We start from the raw sequence: 17,148 nt of genomic DNA on the forward strand, positions 1-17,148 counted from the left end.
AGTCCTAAGTCCCAGGGGTGCAAGAATCAATGCAGATTTACTGTGGAAGGCCGGAGAGCAAGTGAACAACTTGTTTCTGGCATATGGCATCTGTTTTGAAGGCTGGTTGTGGCTGATTACTGTCAGCATACTGAGAGCTAAACAGCTGTCATTTTGTGGGTTTGGGCTTGGTAAGTGGCTACAATTAGTGCTGGTGGGGAAATGTTAAGGCTGATTAAGAGTCCTTACCCATGGAAAACATATGACACAATTTGCAATGGTGGTGGAACCCTCCTACACATAAATACTGTATTTAGACATAATTTAGGGAAGGCCCTGGGTCAGGAGTTATGTTTAAAAACATAGGGAGAACAGACAACTTCTCTACATTAAGTGTCATGTGTGGGATTTGACCCCAGAACCTCAGTGCTATTAGGCTTGTGAACCGCTATGCTGCCAGATGTGGAGTCCTCCTACACATAAATGCATTTCTTTGGACATATAGGTGGTGGAATTACATTAGTCAGGAGTTAGTCTTCTTGATTTATTCTGTGATATTTGGTGGTTCTTGGTATATGAGTGTAGAGTAGTGATGTTACCCTCTAATTTTTGGGAATTACCTTTTTATTCCTGATGTTGGTACACAGATCATTTTTTGGGCTCAAATAAGTTTGTGGTATGTAAAGATACCTGTGTGGGTTTGGGTAAAGATTTTTGTGAGATGGACAACAAGTGAATATATTTTAACAAAAGATAAAAACATTACACATTTTAGCATTCTTAAAAACAAAATAGATGCTGAAGAAGCAACATTGTTGCAAGGACAATTTCTTTGAGAAAAAGATACATTCATCTCAACATGAAAAGTATTTATTTGGGGAGGTTATAATTGTACCACATGTTACAATCCATGGCTGAAACTTGCATTGGGCTACATAACAAATTTTGGTATTTACTATAGCTCCCTGTAAAAAAGGCATGGGAGTTAAAATGAGAGTAGTTTGCATGTCTGAGCATCCTCAGTTGTGCTGGCATCTAGTTGTAACAAGACGGGGAATGTATCTCTTCTCAGATTTTTAAAGATATTTCAGTGAAGAAATCACTGTTTCACACACTTTAAAAGCAGATTATCTTTAAACAATATACCACATATTTCAGTACTATTTTGGCTATCATATCATGCTCTAAACATTATTTTCATGTGTGATTCTCCAGATCCTAACAAGAGTAAGGGTTTAGGTGCTATAGTGAATTTGATGTTGAGAGTATTTGTTTGCCAGGGCTATTCTGAATTTCGTTTGGGCGTTAATTATTGCTATTGGGCATTTCAAGCTCTAATTACTGTGCAATCGCACATTTACACTATAGAAAATGACAACCAATTTGTCTTCCACAGAGAGGCTTTTGTCAGCGCAGGTAATAGGTATTTACACGCACTAATCCTGGCTGGTAATGTTGTAAAGGGTCTAGGGTTCTACTGGTCCCTCTAAAGATCACAGGAGCTCTTCTGTATGATTGCCTTTTATAACATGTCTCATTTCCGTCTGACGCAAGTCTACCCAATGTAGAACCATCTCTTCTAATTCCCATCAGGAACTGACAACAACTTCTCCAATAACCTGATTTTTTTTTTTTTTTTAAATTAGGATCTTCAACATCACTGAAAACCTCCTTGACCTGAGCAAATAAGACATCATGAAAATACTTAACCTTCAATTACAAATGATGACATTAACTTTATCCCATGACATGTATGACCTATATAATCCCACAACAGTGACTTTCTGACCCCTAAGAATTAAGGCTTAATGCATTTCCTTCCACTCACATATCAGTTCCAAGCCTGCCAACTACATTACCTGTCTTGTGTGTGAAAGTTTTATCTTTGTGCTCCTTGACTGCCTTTTGTATTGCACACTCCGGCTTAAATTTAGAAATTTACGAATTTCAAATATATATGAATATGATGTAACAATCCTGCCTGAAGCAACCCTGTCACTGAAATAAAATATTCTTTATTTATTAATTTTTTTCCATGCAAAGACATGGTCAGATCTGCTGTGATGGATTCTGCAGATCTTTAGAGGGTTCTCCTTATTACAGCAGAAACAGCAATATAAAATGTCTTCTTTGCAGGGATTATGTTTTTCTATCTATCTATCTATCTATCTATCTATCTATCTATCTATCTATCTATCTATCTAAACTTTCTGGCTGGTTTCATCTACAAAATACCAGAAAATAATAACCCATGTTCAAAATTCATTATTGTTTGATATTTCAAAGCACGTAATTATTCATAGAAACATGAAATTAAACAGCATGAGGTTTGATTTTTTAAGATAAAAATGTCTCATTCCTGCTCTTTGTAATCACCGACTGTAATGCAAACTCTCAGCTCCTTCATTACAGGAATAATCAAAGTCATAATTCTAAAATCAAGGATTGAGCTCACATCAATACGTGTAATTAAAATCAAATGAAATCTAGCTCACAGCTAGCAGATCTATTTTTTACATCAAAAGAGGCATCCTAGCTGTCAGTCACTCCATCATTCTAAAATGAAAAGTATACGTATCTTACATAGTTACATAGTAGATGAGGTTGAAAAAATGAGGTCCATCAAGTCCAAACTATGTGTGTGATTACAGGTCAGTATAACATTGTATATCCCAAATGTTGCGTTCGTTCAGGTGCTTATCTAATATTTTTTTGAAATGATTGATGCCCCCTGCTGAAACCACTGCCTGTGGAAGGGAATTCCACATCCTTGTCGCCACAATAAAGAATCCTCTATGCAGTTTAAGGTTAAAACTCTTTTTCTTATAATTTTGGTGAGCGGCCATGTGTCTTATTAAACTCCCTTCTGTGAAAAATGTTATCCCTATTGTGGGGTCACCAGTATGGTATTTGTAAATTGGAATCATATCCCCTCTCAAGCGCCTCTTCTCCAGAGAGAATAAGTTCAGTGCCTGCAACCTTTATTCATAACCAATATCCTCCAGACCCTTAATTAGCTTTGTTGCCCTTCTTTGTTCTCACTCCATTTTCTGTACAACCTTTCTGAGGACTGGTACCCAGAACTGGACAGCATACTCCAGGTGAGGCCAGACCAGTCTTGTAGAGTGGGAGAATTAATGTTTTATCTCTGGAGTTAGTTCCCTTTTTAATGAATGACAATATTATGTTTACTTTGTTAGCAGCAGCTTGGCATTGCATGCCATTGCTGAGTCTATCATCTACTAGGACATGAATGGTTCCCTATGAGAGCCGTCTTAGTTGGTCCGACTTTGAAAGAAGTTCCGGCACTACCCTGGTCTGACTTGGGCACAATCTCAGCACACTGATTTGAATGGAAGTCAGATCATCATCTTTACTAATCCGACTTGTGGCATGCGACTTAACCCACATATGTCATAAAGTTGACTGGCACCTGAATGCACAACTACTGTACAACTATCCTGCATTTTAGCTAGAAAGTCTTGATAGCCCATAGGTGTTGCTCTAGTCCTTGTTGTCATTATCATCCAACCCAAAAAAATAATGACAGTTTACTATAATACTGAGAAGAGATAAGGCTGCGCTGCACCCCAAATCTGCTGGCCTTGCAGAAGCGATGTAATCACATATGCAGCACAGAACTGTGTACAACAAACACAGGGTGACCTCAGCTACACAAACACTCCCCTTAATCACATCCAGATCAAGTGCTTGCTTTGATCCGCAGCAGATCACTTCATCTTCTGATATATGTTCAGCAGTCTCCGAGCTTTTATTCTCATGTCTTGGACTGATATAAATCAGATCATTAGTTTATAAATAAGCAGAAGCAGAGGGAGACAGGAGGGGGTTATGGCAACATGTCATTTTAAATGATCACAATTCCATCTATATACAATTCACTGTGGGTCTGGCACCTATTCACTGGCCCTCACACTGGATTCACTCCAAGGGGAACAGCAAAAAATACAAAAAAAGCTTGACAGTGCCATTTCTTTTTGTCTGTCTGTAAATTCTCAACCAGCTCCTTTTGGAACCCTATCTTCTCTAAAACTGCTTTCCTCTAGAACAGGGCTCTCCAAACTATGGCTCTCCAGTTGTTCAGGAACTACAATTCCCATCATGCCTAGTCATGTCTGTGAATGTCAGAGTTTCACAATGCCTCATGGGATGTGTAGTTCTGCAACAGCTGGAGGGCCGTAGTTTGGAGATCTCTGCTCTAGAACTACAACACTCCACCTCTTTCTCCTCCACAATTGTGCCCTCTTCTGGACCTAAATTCATACATCCTCTTTCCAGCTCTCCTCCATAACTGTCCCTAAACCCCTCCATCTTTTCCTACATGGTTCTTCTATATCTGAATCCCTCCCTCTTTTCTCCAAAGTGATCTCTCTTACAACCCAAATCCCCCCCCCCTCTTAGAAACTCCTCTGCACCTCTCTTCTTCAAAAATTGCAGTCTTCTTCAACCAAACCCTTCCTTTCTTCCTAAAGACCAAAACCCTCTGTCTCTCCCTCCTCCATAACTGTCACTTTTCTGAAACTTCACCCCTCTCTTCTCTATTTTTATCCTTCCACAAGACCCAAACCCATCCGTCCCTCTCTCCTCCACAACTGTCATAACTATTAATCCAAACCCCTCTGCTCCTCTGTCCCCCACAACTATTCCTCTTCTGGATCAAAATGCATTTCTCTCTCCTTCAAATCTGTCCCTCTTCAGGATCTACATCTGACATTCCTCTCTTCCGCAATTGTCCCCTCTCATAAACCCATATTCGGCTTTCTCATTCTTCTCAGACCCCTGTGTAGGGTCAGTCCAAGGGGCAGGCAAAAACATGGTCAACAGGCCGAGGTCAGTGCAGGTTAAAGGCAGAAATATACGGTAGGCAGAGGCAAATTCGATAGTCCAAGGTCAGTTGACATGAAAGGCAGAAACAACAATGCAGACTGCAGGCAGATAAACAGGCCAGGATTAGTTCACATGGAAGGCAATGATATGGTTGAGGCACCAAGGAAGTATTCAGGACAGAAATTGAAAATGGGGAAATGGCAGTCTATTAGAAATATGGGCTAATAGTTTACAAGAGTGTGATAGCTTCTGAAGCATTCTCCCATGCAAAGACCAGGTTGGGAGGGACATTGGGGACAATGGAAACTGGTGTCTTTCCTAACTCCTCTTTTGGTGCACACCCAACATTTCTTTTGGTCGTCTTCTTCCGGTTGCTGATGGTGGAATATTGTCAGGAAAATGGTGCTCATGTAGTCTGCTGACACAATCAGTGTGAATGCTTTCTGGGGGGATCTTTGTTGATATATTAGTGCAGTGACAATGTCTTCAATAAAATTTAGGAAGGTGTTGGGTGTTTCCGTTGATTTTTGATAGGTGATGAAAGCTTTGTAAATGGCCAAATAAAAAAAGTAAATTGCGACTTTTTATACGTGTTGATAGATATGGCTGCAACATTTGATCATTCAAATTCACCCCCCCATGAATTATTATACAATATTACAATATTGTACTCGTGGATACAGGAAGGCTTTTGAACGGGACCGCGTCCACTGAGGTGTCTTTATGGATGGTGGACATGATGTATCCATCTTTTCTATTCTGCCACTTCACAGCCAACACTTCCATGTTCCTCAAGCTTGTTGATTTTCCCCTTTGTAGCCTTGTAGTGACTAGACTCTGTGGGAAGCCCTTTTTGATTTTTCTTGCGGGGAGATCAAAGTATTCTTCAGGTATAGGTGGCGGGAAAAGGGGCAAACTAGTATCATAATTACCCATATAAATGTGATACCCTTTTTGCAAGAGTGGGAATGACAACTCCCAGGGAATTTTCCCACTTATTCCCATGTACGGTGGACACTCAGGGGGCTGGAGCTGGGAGCCTTTGCCTTCGTACACATGGAAGGCTTGCAAATATCTGGTGGAGCTTTCACAGAGCTTGTTGAGCTTAAATCCGTACCGTGCCCTCTTACTGGGGATATATTGCTTGATTCCCAGCCAACCTGTGAAATGGACCAGGGATTCGTCCACAGGGATGTGCTGGTCAGAGATATAAAGTTTCGAAAACCTCTTGAAAAAAAAAAAAATTAGGGGGGCAAATTTTATATAATTTATCGAAGTTGGGATGATTTTTGGGGGGGGGGGGGGGGAGGGGGCACTGCAATGCAGGAAGCGCATTATAATTTCATATTGGGACCTGGACATGACAGATGAAAAAATTGGCATGTGGTGCATAGGGTTGGTAGACCAATATGCAAGCACTTTTTTTGTAAGCACCATGATGTGCGTAAGGCCTAAAAACAGTTTAATCTCTTCCACTGTTGGGGTCTCCATTCAAAAGGGTGGGCATAGCTTGAGCTGGTGTGGTTTTCTATGAATTGATGAGCAAAAAGATTGGTTTGGTCCACGATACCTTGAACTAATTTATCAGGGAAAAATAAATAAAAATATTGATTTCAGAAAAAACTTCAGTGTTGACCTGCACACCTGGCTGTGCTGTGAAATGGGGGATTGTGGCTGACCCTGTGCTAGAAGGCAGCCACAATGGTTTGCCAAGGTATCTGGAAGCTGGGTTTGGGCCCTAATTCTTTGGCGTGAAATTCCAGCATTTGTACTGGGCCTTTGCTCCTGGGGTCTAGCGCCGTTGGCATTTGCCGATTGCCAATTGGGGTGTTTGGTGCTGCTGGTAGCCACCTGGTCTTCAGAGCATCTTCTTTTTGGATGGACTACTTCCTCCTCTGATTCAGATGTTGATGTACTGCCTTCTCATATTCCAAACATGAATAAGAACTGTAACTGGGCAATGAGAGCTCCCCGCTGCTCTCATCATTCAGACTCAGTATTTGATTTGTCTTTTCTGGAGTGTATATTTTTTCTGGACATAGTGGCTGTATAACGGTTGACACTGATGGGCTGCACATCAGAGACTAATGGGCTGAACGTCAAGGACTAATGGGCTAAACGTCAAGGACTAATGGGCTAAACGTCAGGGACTAATGGGCTAAATGTCAGGGACTAATGGGCTAAACGTCAGGGACTAATGGGCTGCACCTAGGTAGTAGACATGTGCATTTTTTTTCGTCCAAGTGCATTTTCTTCAGAATTTCGGGTATTTTCGTTATCGTTGAATGTATAGAATTAAAAAACTGAAAGATCCGACATAAACAAATGCTTTATTTTCGTTATGACAACAGTTCGATATAGATAGGAGATTCAGCGTAGTAATCATATACTATATCAAATGTAATTCACATTTTTTTCCCTATAAGAACAAAACTTTATTGAATGAATTAATGTGGAAGAGTGCAGCCCTTGAGGGTTGACTTCTCTACAACCAAATCACACACGACAAGAACTGTCATTGGTTATTAAGTGATGGATAAGGTTCCAATGGGAGCACAGACATCAACAAAAAGGTTAGAAATTATGTGATGTTTTCTGTCTGCCTGTCCTGGTGACACCCCTTTCCTACCCCATTTCTTTTCTAGTGTCAGAGAGATACCAAACAAGGGGGATATATTCAACTGTGACTTCGATTATATTCAAGGTCAGACTGTAGCTAGTAATAGTCAAATTATTACTTAAGAGGCCTTCTGTGATGTTGAAGATGTTTCATTGCTTATCCAAACCACTTCTTTAATAAATGTCAGGAACATCCCAGATAGAAGGGATAACTTGCCACAAATTTGTGGCAATGTTGAATTGTAAGTCTTGTTAACTTGCTGCAAATTTTCACTGGCAAGTTGTACACTTGAAGAGCACTTGAAGCACAAGTTCTAGTTAACACTTTCCCAATTTGTAGCAAATTTGCATGGCAAGTCTCTAGCAAGAGCAAAGTTGCAGTGGTGAGTCTACAGCAAGAGCTCTGAAAGTCACAGTGACTCCTGTGGTGGGATGACTATTGCACAACATAACTGAACCAAAACTTGCAGCAAACTTGCAGAATATTTGCAAAGAAAGTTGATCTGGGATCATGCAATGTGGACTTGCTGCAATTGTGCAACAAACTTGTGAAGCCTGGTTAAGTCTAGCAAGAGCTTAGCAAGTAATTTTCAAACTTGCAGCTCAATTGCTTGCTACATGGGTAACCCCAGAATTTACATTATATCCACACAGGTTGCAGAGCCAACTTAATCTAGACTGGACTTCCATTAAATCATCCACAAGGTCACACAAAAACATGGGACCATTGGACAGAGGGGTGAATAGAAGATATGGCTATAGTCATTTTGTATGTAGATGGAGTGTCAGAAAATTTCAGAAGGATCTTTAATAAACATTTCATGTATTGTTCCTTGAATCTCGGTGTGCTTTGTGTATTTATTCCAGATCTGTACAGTATACCAGTGTGGAATTTTGTCTCTTTGCAGAAGCCAGTTGCTGCTGATCTCTGTCCTCTGCAGGGTGACTGGTCTCATATCCATCCACTGCTGAAGATTTTTAAAAGCAGCCTGTGGTGGGTGGGACCTGCTGGGCTCCTCCTATAGCTCTGCTCTCTCTAGCTCTCTTTGTGCAAGGTGACTGGTCTTGTCTCCATCCCCTTCTATAGTTTGCTGTAGGCAGCCTGTAGTGGGTGAGCCTGGTGCTCTCTGCACAGGCTACATGCAGCTCAATCATTGCTACTTTTACCAGGAAATATATGAGTTTTCAGAGGCATTTGGTGCATACAAAGTGGATATATATTCTTTGTGGTTATTGAAATATACAGAAGTATACTTAAATAAAAGTGTCTGGAGTTCAGCTTTAAGTGTTATACTACCCAATTCTCACATACATTATCCTGCACTAATATCAGTCACAGTGCTTCATTTTCTATGTCACTGAGTTTTGCTTCTGTTTGTAATACTTTGATGTTATAAATACAAAATAATTACACACAAGAGGCCAGAATATGACATGGTGTGGTCACTGCGGACGCATGTGGTTGACCATGACCGGCATGATATGGCTCCATATAAGCGTCATTTTTAATGTGACAAAAGACTGTGTGCTTGTGTAAGCCACAGACACGTGTGACCAGCAGGCTTAACATACCATTTCAATAGCTGGGCAGCTCTTTGATTCCTGCGACATTACCAACATCAAAGCCCCCGAAGACCTCATACTGGTGCTTTATTTCCAGATAGTATTAAATCTGTACAAAATAAAAACGTCATTGTAAGCGGTCATGGGCATGTCATACCTTCTGTTCCAATCCTCAGTTATGGTACTGAAACATAAAATAAGGGAAATGTCTTACATAAATATTCTACATATACAGTGCATCCGGAAAGTATTCACAGCACTTCACTTTTTCCACATTTTGTTATGTTATAGCCTTATTCCAAAATGGATTAAATTCGTTATTTTAATCAAAATTCTGCAAACAATACCTCATAATGACAACATGAAAGAAGTTTGAAGTCTTTGCAAACTCATGAAAAATGAATGTCTCTGTACATTGCTCCATTCATCTTTCCCTCGATCCTGACTAGTTTCCCAGTTCCTGCCCCTGAAAAACATCCTCACAGCGTGATGCTGCCTCCACCATGCTTCACTGTAGGGATGGTATTGGCTAGGTGATAAGTGGTGCCTGGTTTCCTCCAGACATGACGCTTATCATTCAGGCCAAAGAGTTCAATCTTTGTTTCATCAGACCAGAGAATTTTGTTTCTCTTGGTCTGAGAGTCCTTCAGGTGCCTTTTGGCAAACTCCAAGCAGGCTTTCACATGCTCTTTACTGAGGAGTGGTTTCCGTCTGGCCACTCTATCATACAGGCTTGATTGGTGGAGTGCTGTAGAGATGGTTGTTCTTCTGCAAGGTTCTCCTCTCTCCACAGAGAAATGCTGGAGATCTGCTGGAGTGACCATGGGGTTCTTTGTCACCTCCCTGACTAAGGTCATTCTCTCCCGATCGCTCAGTTGGGCCGGGCGGCCTGATCTAGGAAGAGTCCTGGTGGTTCCAAACTTCTTCCATTTACAGATGATGGAGGCCATTGTGCTCATTGGGACCTTCAATGCTGCAGACATTTTTCTGTATGCTTCCCCAGATCTGTGCTTCAATACAATCCTGGCTCTGAGGTCTGCAGACAATTCCTTGTATTTCATGGCTTGGTTTGTGCTCTGACATGCACTGTTATCTGGGGGTCTTTATATAGACAGGTGTGTGCCTTTCCAAATAATGTCCAATCAACTGAATTTACCATAGGTGGACTTAAAATCAAGTTGTAGAAACATCTCAAAAATTATTAGTGGAAACAGGATGCACCTGAGCTCAATTTAAGTGTCATGGCAAAGGCTGTGAATACTTATGTACATGTGATTTTTTAGTTTTTTTAGTTTTAATACATTTGAAAAGATTTCAAACCAACTTCTTTCAGGTTTTCATTATGGGGTATTGTTTGAAGAATTCTGAGGAAAATAATGAATTTAATCCATTTTGGAATTCTGTAACATAACAAAATGTGGAAAAAGTAAAGCCATGTGAATACTTTGCGGATGCACTGTAAATAGAGCTTTTTTTTGTTAAGTTATGGCACAATATACAATAGGACAGAATCCTATATAAATGACACATATCCAGGAAACACACATTATCAATATACAATGTGGGAACATTTTATCCATGACAAACTGCGTAGCTTTGACTAAAGTTGCATATTACCCTTGCTATAGGTGTAGGCCAGGGGTGCCCAAGCTTTTGAGGAGCGAGGGCCACTTTAGCGACTTGGTAACTGGCCGCGGGCCACATTTAGCGTAGCGGGCGGATGGCAGGTCTGTGTCCACTCTGCATATGTTGAGCAGACACAGATGCAGCCCGCTCTACCCTAAGAACCCTCCGATCCACCCAGACAGAATGGGACAGATCCCCTTCTGTTTTTTTAAGCAGATCGGATTGCAGATAGGCGGGTATAAACAGACATGAGTAGAGGTGATTGGAGAGTCTGTTTGAATCCACCTGAAAAACAGACAGGCGGACCCGTTCGGACCGATCGTATGAAAGGGGCCTAAGGCTGCTTTTACACTAATGCACAGCGGTTTACCTGCATTTACGGTTGAATCCCATTGGAGCAACATCCTAGCAATAAGGTAGTGTGAGGTGCACAGTTTGTTTATATCTACAGACACCCCTTATCTGCAGTTTATTTTTAACATGTTATAAAGGTGTGCACATTGTGTCCACACAAGCTATTGCTATTGTGACAGCTCTTTTTTTTTATTTACCCTCACTTTCTGGATTGGTAAAAACGGTCCCTAAGGTAAACAGAGGGATGAATATTCCCAGCGGAGACACAGACAGAACTTTTATCTTTTCTACTCTATCCAAGAAAAAAACAAAATAAAACAAACACATTCTTTACATACATTTTAAATAATCGGATGAGCCATGATGCCAAATTTAACCAGTAGGTGGTGCTGCAGGTAAAATTGTAAAGTCTTTGAAATGAAAGTGGTTGTAAATCCTTTACAATCACTTTCACTACAGGTATGCCTATAATAAGGCTTACCTGTAGCTACCGTGGATATCTCCTAAACCTGCACGGTTTAGGAGATAACTCCTGTATCAGCATGTGCCGATGACTGAAGCAACGGCTCGTTTGTGACATCTGCTTCAGCTGACGTGCCGTTACCAGCGGCTTACTCACTTATGCGTGGGAGTGACGTCATTGTGATTCCGGCCAATCGCAGCACCAGTGCCCGCGATACCAAGAAATAACTCCAGGAGACATGTCGCCGGGCAGAGCAGTGTGCCGGGACTGCTGCGGGGGCTTCGATCTAAGGTGAGTATTCCAGAATGAGCTAGTATGCCAAAAAGGTGAAAATAACAGAAAAAGGACTCATTCACACTTTGCAAAAAGAGGGCAATTTGTGGGCAATTATGATCCCTACCAGCCCTTCTGAACATCCAGGTAAAGGTGTGCACTGAGCTGGTTGGTCTAGTACACACAATGGTTGTCAGGTGTTGTAGTGGTCCTAATATCTAACCATTCTTTTCTAAAGGTGGGGATCAGTTCTGCCTTCAATACGGCTAGAAAACATACTGCCCTGGAGTCTCTTGTAGTGTGTGAACAGCCTATAATATTGTACAAAGTGAGTGCAATGCTGCAATAGAGAAATACAACTGGCCTTGGGGTGTGGCATACTGTATATCCTTCAATTTATTCCATTTTGTATTAGCTGTAAGAATGAACTTCATACTTTATTAACACCTTTCTTTATTAACACCTTTCTGTCTAAATGTCCCTTTAATTGAGCTATTACACCTGGGGGGCAGGTCTGCTCAATTAGGTGACCACTGTGGTTGGCTGACATAGTAGTCACATGATTTGGAGCTGGTCCTGCCATCTTCTAATCATTACTCAAGACCAGGAGCTGTCTTTGACAGCTTGGTCACTGTGCTGGGAGTGTGCTCTCAACAGAGAAACCCCAGCCGCTCATGGACAGCCCACCCTCTTTGCTGCCGCACATACGGTATATCACAAAAGTGAGTACACCCCTCAGATTTTTGTAAATATTTTATTATATCTTTTCTTATCTTGTGACAACACTGAAGAAATGAAACTTTGCTACGATGTAAAGTAGTGAGTGTACAGCTTGTATAACAGTGTAAATTTACTGTCCCCTCAAAATAACTCAACACACAGCCATTAATGTCTAAACCATTGGCAACAAAAGTGAGTACACCCCTAAGTGAAAACGTTCAAATTGGGCCTAAAGTGTCAATATTTTCTATGGCCACCATTATTTTCATGCACTGCATTAACCCTCTTGGGCACTCTTGTGCATCATCTTTAGAAGAGGCTTCCTTCTGGGATGACAGCCATGCAGACCAATTTGATGCATTGTGTGGTGTATGGTCTGAGGACAGACAGGCTGACTCCCCACCCCTTCAACCTCTGCAGCAATACCAGCAGTACTCATATGTCTATTTCCCAAAGACAACCTCTGCATATGACGCTGAGTACAAGCACTCAATTTCTTTAGTCGACCATGGCAAAGCCTGTTCTGAGTGGAACCTGTCCTGCTAAATCACTGTATGGTCTTGCCCACTGTGCTGCAGCTCAGTTGCAGGGTCTTGGCAATCTTCTTATAGCCTAGGCCATCTCTATGTAGAGCAACAATTCTTTTTTTCAGATCCTCAGAGAGTTCTTTGCCATGAGGTGCCATGTGGCCAGTATGAGAGAGTGAGAGCAATAACACCAAACTTAACACACCTGCTCCCTATCCACACCTGAGACTGTGTAACACTATTGAGTCATATGACACTGGGGAGGGAAAATGGCTAATTGGGCCCAATTTGGACATTTTCACTTAGGGGTGTACTCACTTTTGCTGCCAGCGGTATAGACGTTAATGGCTGTGTGTTGAGTTATTTTGAGGGGACAGCAATTCACACTGTTATACAAGCTGTACACTCACTACTTTACATTATAGCAAAGTGTCATTTCTTCAGTGTTGTCACATGAAAAGATAGAATAAAATATTTTCAAAAATGTGAGGGGTGTACTCACTTTTGTGAGATACTGTATGTATTAATTACATGGACTACTAGAGGTATTTAGGTTGCCACTTTTATGTACAGTAGGCATCATACCAGGGCTTGACACATCCCAGGAGTCAGGTAGACAATACTCCTTAAAAATTACAGCCGGCGCCTAACGTTTGCAGTTTTCTATAGTTGTTGCCAATGGAGCTGGCTCTTATTAAATAATCCTGCTGGCTCCTGGACTGGACAGGCTGGCTCCTAATACCAATAATATTAGTCCACCCCTTCATTGTACTATGTGAGAATATCTGAATCTGCAGACTTGTTTCTAAAGACTGGCAGACTAGCTGCTTTTCTTCTGCTCCAACTTTGTCAAAATATGATGACAATATGAACATTTCTTTAGTTTGTGTTATGTCAGTTTATTAGGAAATGTTTGGTTCTATGTTATGTATTTTAAAGGATGCAGATTTTTGTACTTTTGTATAAATCCCACACATAAATCCTGCTCTCTTTACTACCCCCCACTGTAAAATAACTGATGCGCCCCCGGTGGATAGAGGAGAATGTTCCTGCCTCATGTGAGGCATTGTTTTGGGCCAAGCAGCTAATTGCTAGGTGTGAGCACTGTCACATGACAGAGGTGGGTATTATCACTGCTCCCACTGCTCTGACACTAAGGCTAGGTACACAGATTTTTTTCTTCGTTCAACCCAGCAGGCTGAACAAAGAAAAATTTAGAGCTCAAAATACTAAAGCCATGTACACACAATCAGATTTTCCGACGGGAAATGTGTGATGACAGGCTGTTGTCGGAAAATCCGACCGTTTGTATGCTCCATCAGACAATTTTTGTCTGATTTTCCACGGACAAATGTTGGATGGCAGGCTTTAAAATTTTCCGCAGACAAATGTCTGTGGTCGTATTTTCCAAATCTGTCACACAAATGTCCAAAGTACAAACACGCATGCTCGGAAGCAAGGACGGGCCAGAAACGGCCGGTCTTGTAAATTAGCATTCGTAATGCAGAATTAACATTTGTGACGTGGCAAATTATGAAATCTCGAAATGCAGCGCACAATTCTCCTCTTCTTTAATGGGATAATAATGAAGCTGCTTTGCTGGTGATACTGATGGAGTTATTTAAAACTAATTTTCAAAGGCTTTTTTTTTCTAGTGATATCAAGAATAATATTATTGTGCTTGTTATATATATATATATTTTTGGTGCAAGTTACCACAATACCATTATCCTGTATTTTTTAAGATCAAAGATACAACTATGTTGGTGTCCCTTGTTAATTTCACATTGTATTTTTTTTTTTTAAATGTTACTGCCAACTCCCAAACTGTCATTTGAAGTAAAACACATAGCCAAGTATTATTCTCCACAATTTTTTTATTGTGCATTAAAAAACAGAAAACAAATAAAATTAGACATGCTATCTGAAAATAGAACTTAACCAAAAAGTGCATTCTATGCATCCAAAAATATAGAAAATATAGCAAATCAAATCATTATTCAACCAAAAAAATAAAATAAAAGCCTCATGCATGTGTCCTGCTTCTTAATATAGGGGGTCAACAATACCATGAATTGGTGAAAGCAGGGGTCCATCTTCTGGAGATAATTCCGAAAATCATCCGGGTTATTCTCCTGGAGCTCCCGCAGCAAAGGCATATGACATAATTGGTCACAATTAATAAAGCAACCAAGTTTGGGTCCAAGAAATCCTCCTCCTCCTGGACTGGACTTGGGTCAAAGCAATAAATCCAAGTCCAATAATAAATAACACTTTATCTCCTCCGATTCCGCAACATGGCTGGTTGACAAACGGCCGCTCAGAAACAAACTTAAAAGTGTGAAATTAAAGTGCGAATCAACACTCACCAAACTTCTACTAACACGAAATTAGCAGAAGGAGCACAAAGGGTGGCGCCTGACAATTGAACTTCCTCTTTTTTCCAGCTCTTATTACATCACTACGCTCGTGTTTGTTGGCCGACAATTGTGTATTGTTTGTATGCAAGACAAAATCCAGGCACACACCTTCGGACAAAAGTCAGAGGTTTTGTCTGCGGAAAATCTGATTGTGTGTGCAAGGCTGTAGGCCCCCCTTTACACTGGCGGAACGATTAGGTCAGTCTGTCAGTTTTTCAGGTGGATCCGATCAGACCATTGATTTGTCTCTATGGAGGATTTGTTTCACCTCTATGCATCACCTAAGGCTAGTCACTTCAGTGGGTAAATGTAAGGCTTTACAACCACCTCAAAAAAGCATCATTCATCTTTTCCCATACAAAGCTTTGAGTTCCTCCAGATTGGAAGTAGAAAGTTCACTATTTGCTGCACCACTTAATCTCCTCTAGTTATGCCACCATCTGCATTTTAATCTATTTTATGGTATGGACATGTTATCTAGACCCCCAGAAATGTACACAGACATGAGAGTATCACATTTAATTCATTTCTGGATACTGCACTATGTATGTGAAATGCCACCAAACCTCTGACCCCTCAGTAACCGTTTTGCAGCTTATAAAGTGACATTTTAAAACTAACATAAAAAGCAACTACCTAATCCATTAGGGTTCCTTTTCTGTAAACAATAGTTTTACAGCCATATCTAATTATGCAGCTGACTTTGATAAATAACCCCCTATAAGTTAAAATTGATGAGCCTGAGGAATGTGAAAACACTGGAATCCTTCAGAGAGGATTTGCAGAGTCCTGTTTGTATAATTTGTGATTTAAAACTAAAGGAAGGCTACGAGAACTGGATGTCAGAGCTCATAAATCAGGAAGTTGGGCTTATTTTCCATCATGTTTGAGGTTAGGACAGAACATCATACTGACACTTTACAGTACAGCCGCTTACAGTGTGTATATTCATATATGTGTGTATTTACTTCAACATAATCACGTGCGATTACAGAAATTCCCATTTAGTGTGAAGCTGTATTGGTGAGAAATGTTAAACGTTTAAGGGAGCCCACATCACAGGCAGAGTGATGCCAGTGATGGCTGGTGGGATGGCTGGTGGGTGCCGCATCTGGCTATAATTTTTAAATTGCTCCAATAAAAGATATCACATTTTTTCAGTCCAGCGTCTTCTCTGTTATATAAGGCTCCTGGAACTGAGTGTAAATGTTTTGTGTGCTCGGCACATTGCAGGAAGTTTGAGAGAGATACACAACGTAACACCAAGAACTCCAATTCTAAATTCTAACCATTTTTTGGTTATTCAGAGATTTGGATGTATCCGAATCTTCGAATTAAATAGTAATAAATGCCATTGAAATCTGCTTTGTTTATTAGTTTTCTAACGAATTACAAATATTCGGAACGATTTGAATTTTGTTTGGTCAAAAAATAATCCACCAATTCAAATCCTGTGTGAATGATATCTGGTTGTTAAGGAGCAGGCCAGGAAGCTGGACGTCACGTCCTTAACAGATGACTCATCAGCTCTCAGTTGGCTTGCCCGCTGACAGCTGAAATGTTACATAGTAGGTGAGGTTGAAGTTCATCAAGTCCAACCTATGTGTGTGATTTTATATTAGTATTACATTGAATATCCCTGTATGATGTGGTCGTTCAGGTGCTTATCTAATAGTTTTTATTTTAAATTATCGATTCTCTTCCACATCCTTACTGCTCTTATAGTAAAGAACAGTACCGCTCTTACAGTAAAGAA

At 40.6% G+C, this 17,148-nt stretch overlaps 1 protein-coding gene across 1 annotated transcript in view; it reads left to right on the forward strand.

The window, feature by feature from the left end:
• The window catches only part of ZNF469 (zinc finger protein 469), a 609,231-nt gene that overhangs the window by 95,103 nt on the left and 496,980 nt on the right, over positions 1–17,148 (forward strand). The gene's annotated exons all lie outside the window — the stretch shown is intronic.

Source organism: Lithobates pipiens, unplaced genomic scaffold, assembly GCF_037356315.1.
Source record: "Lithobates pipiens isolate NorthernLeopardFrog02 unplaced genomic scaffold, aLitPip1_a1.2 Scaffold_10, whole genome shotgun sequence".
Lineage (NCBI taxonomy): Eukaryota > Metazoa > Chordata > Amphibia > Anura > Ranidae > Lithobates > Lithobates pipiens.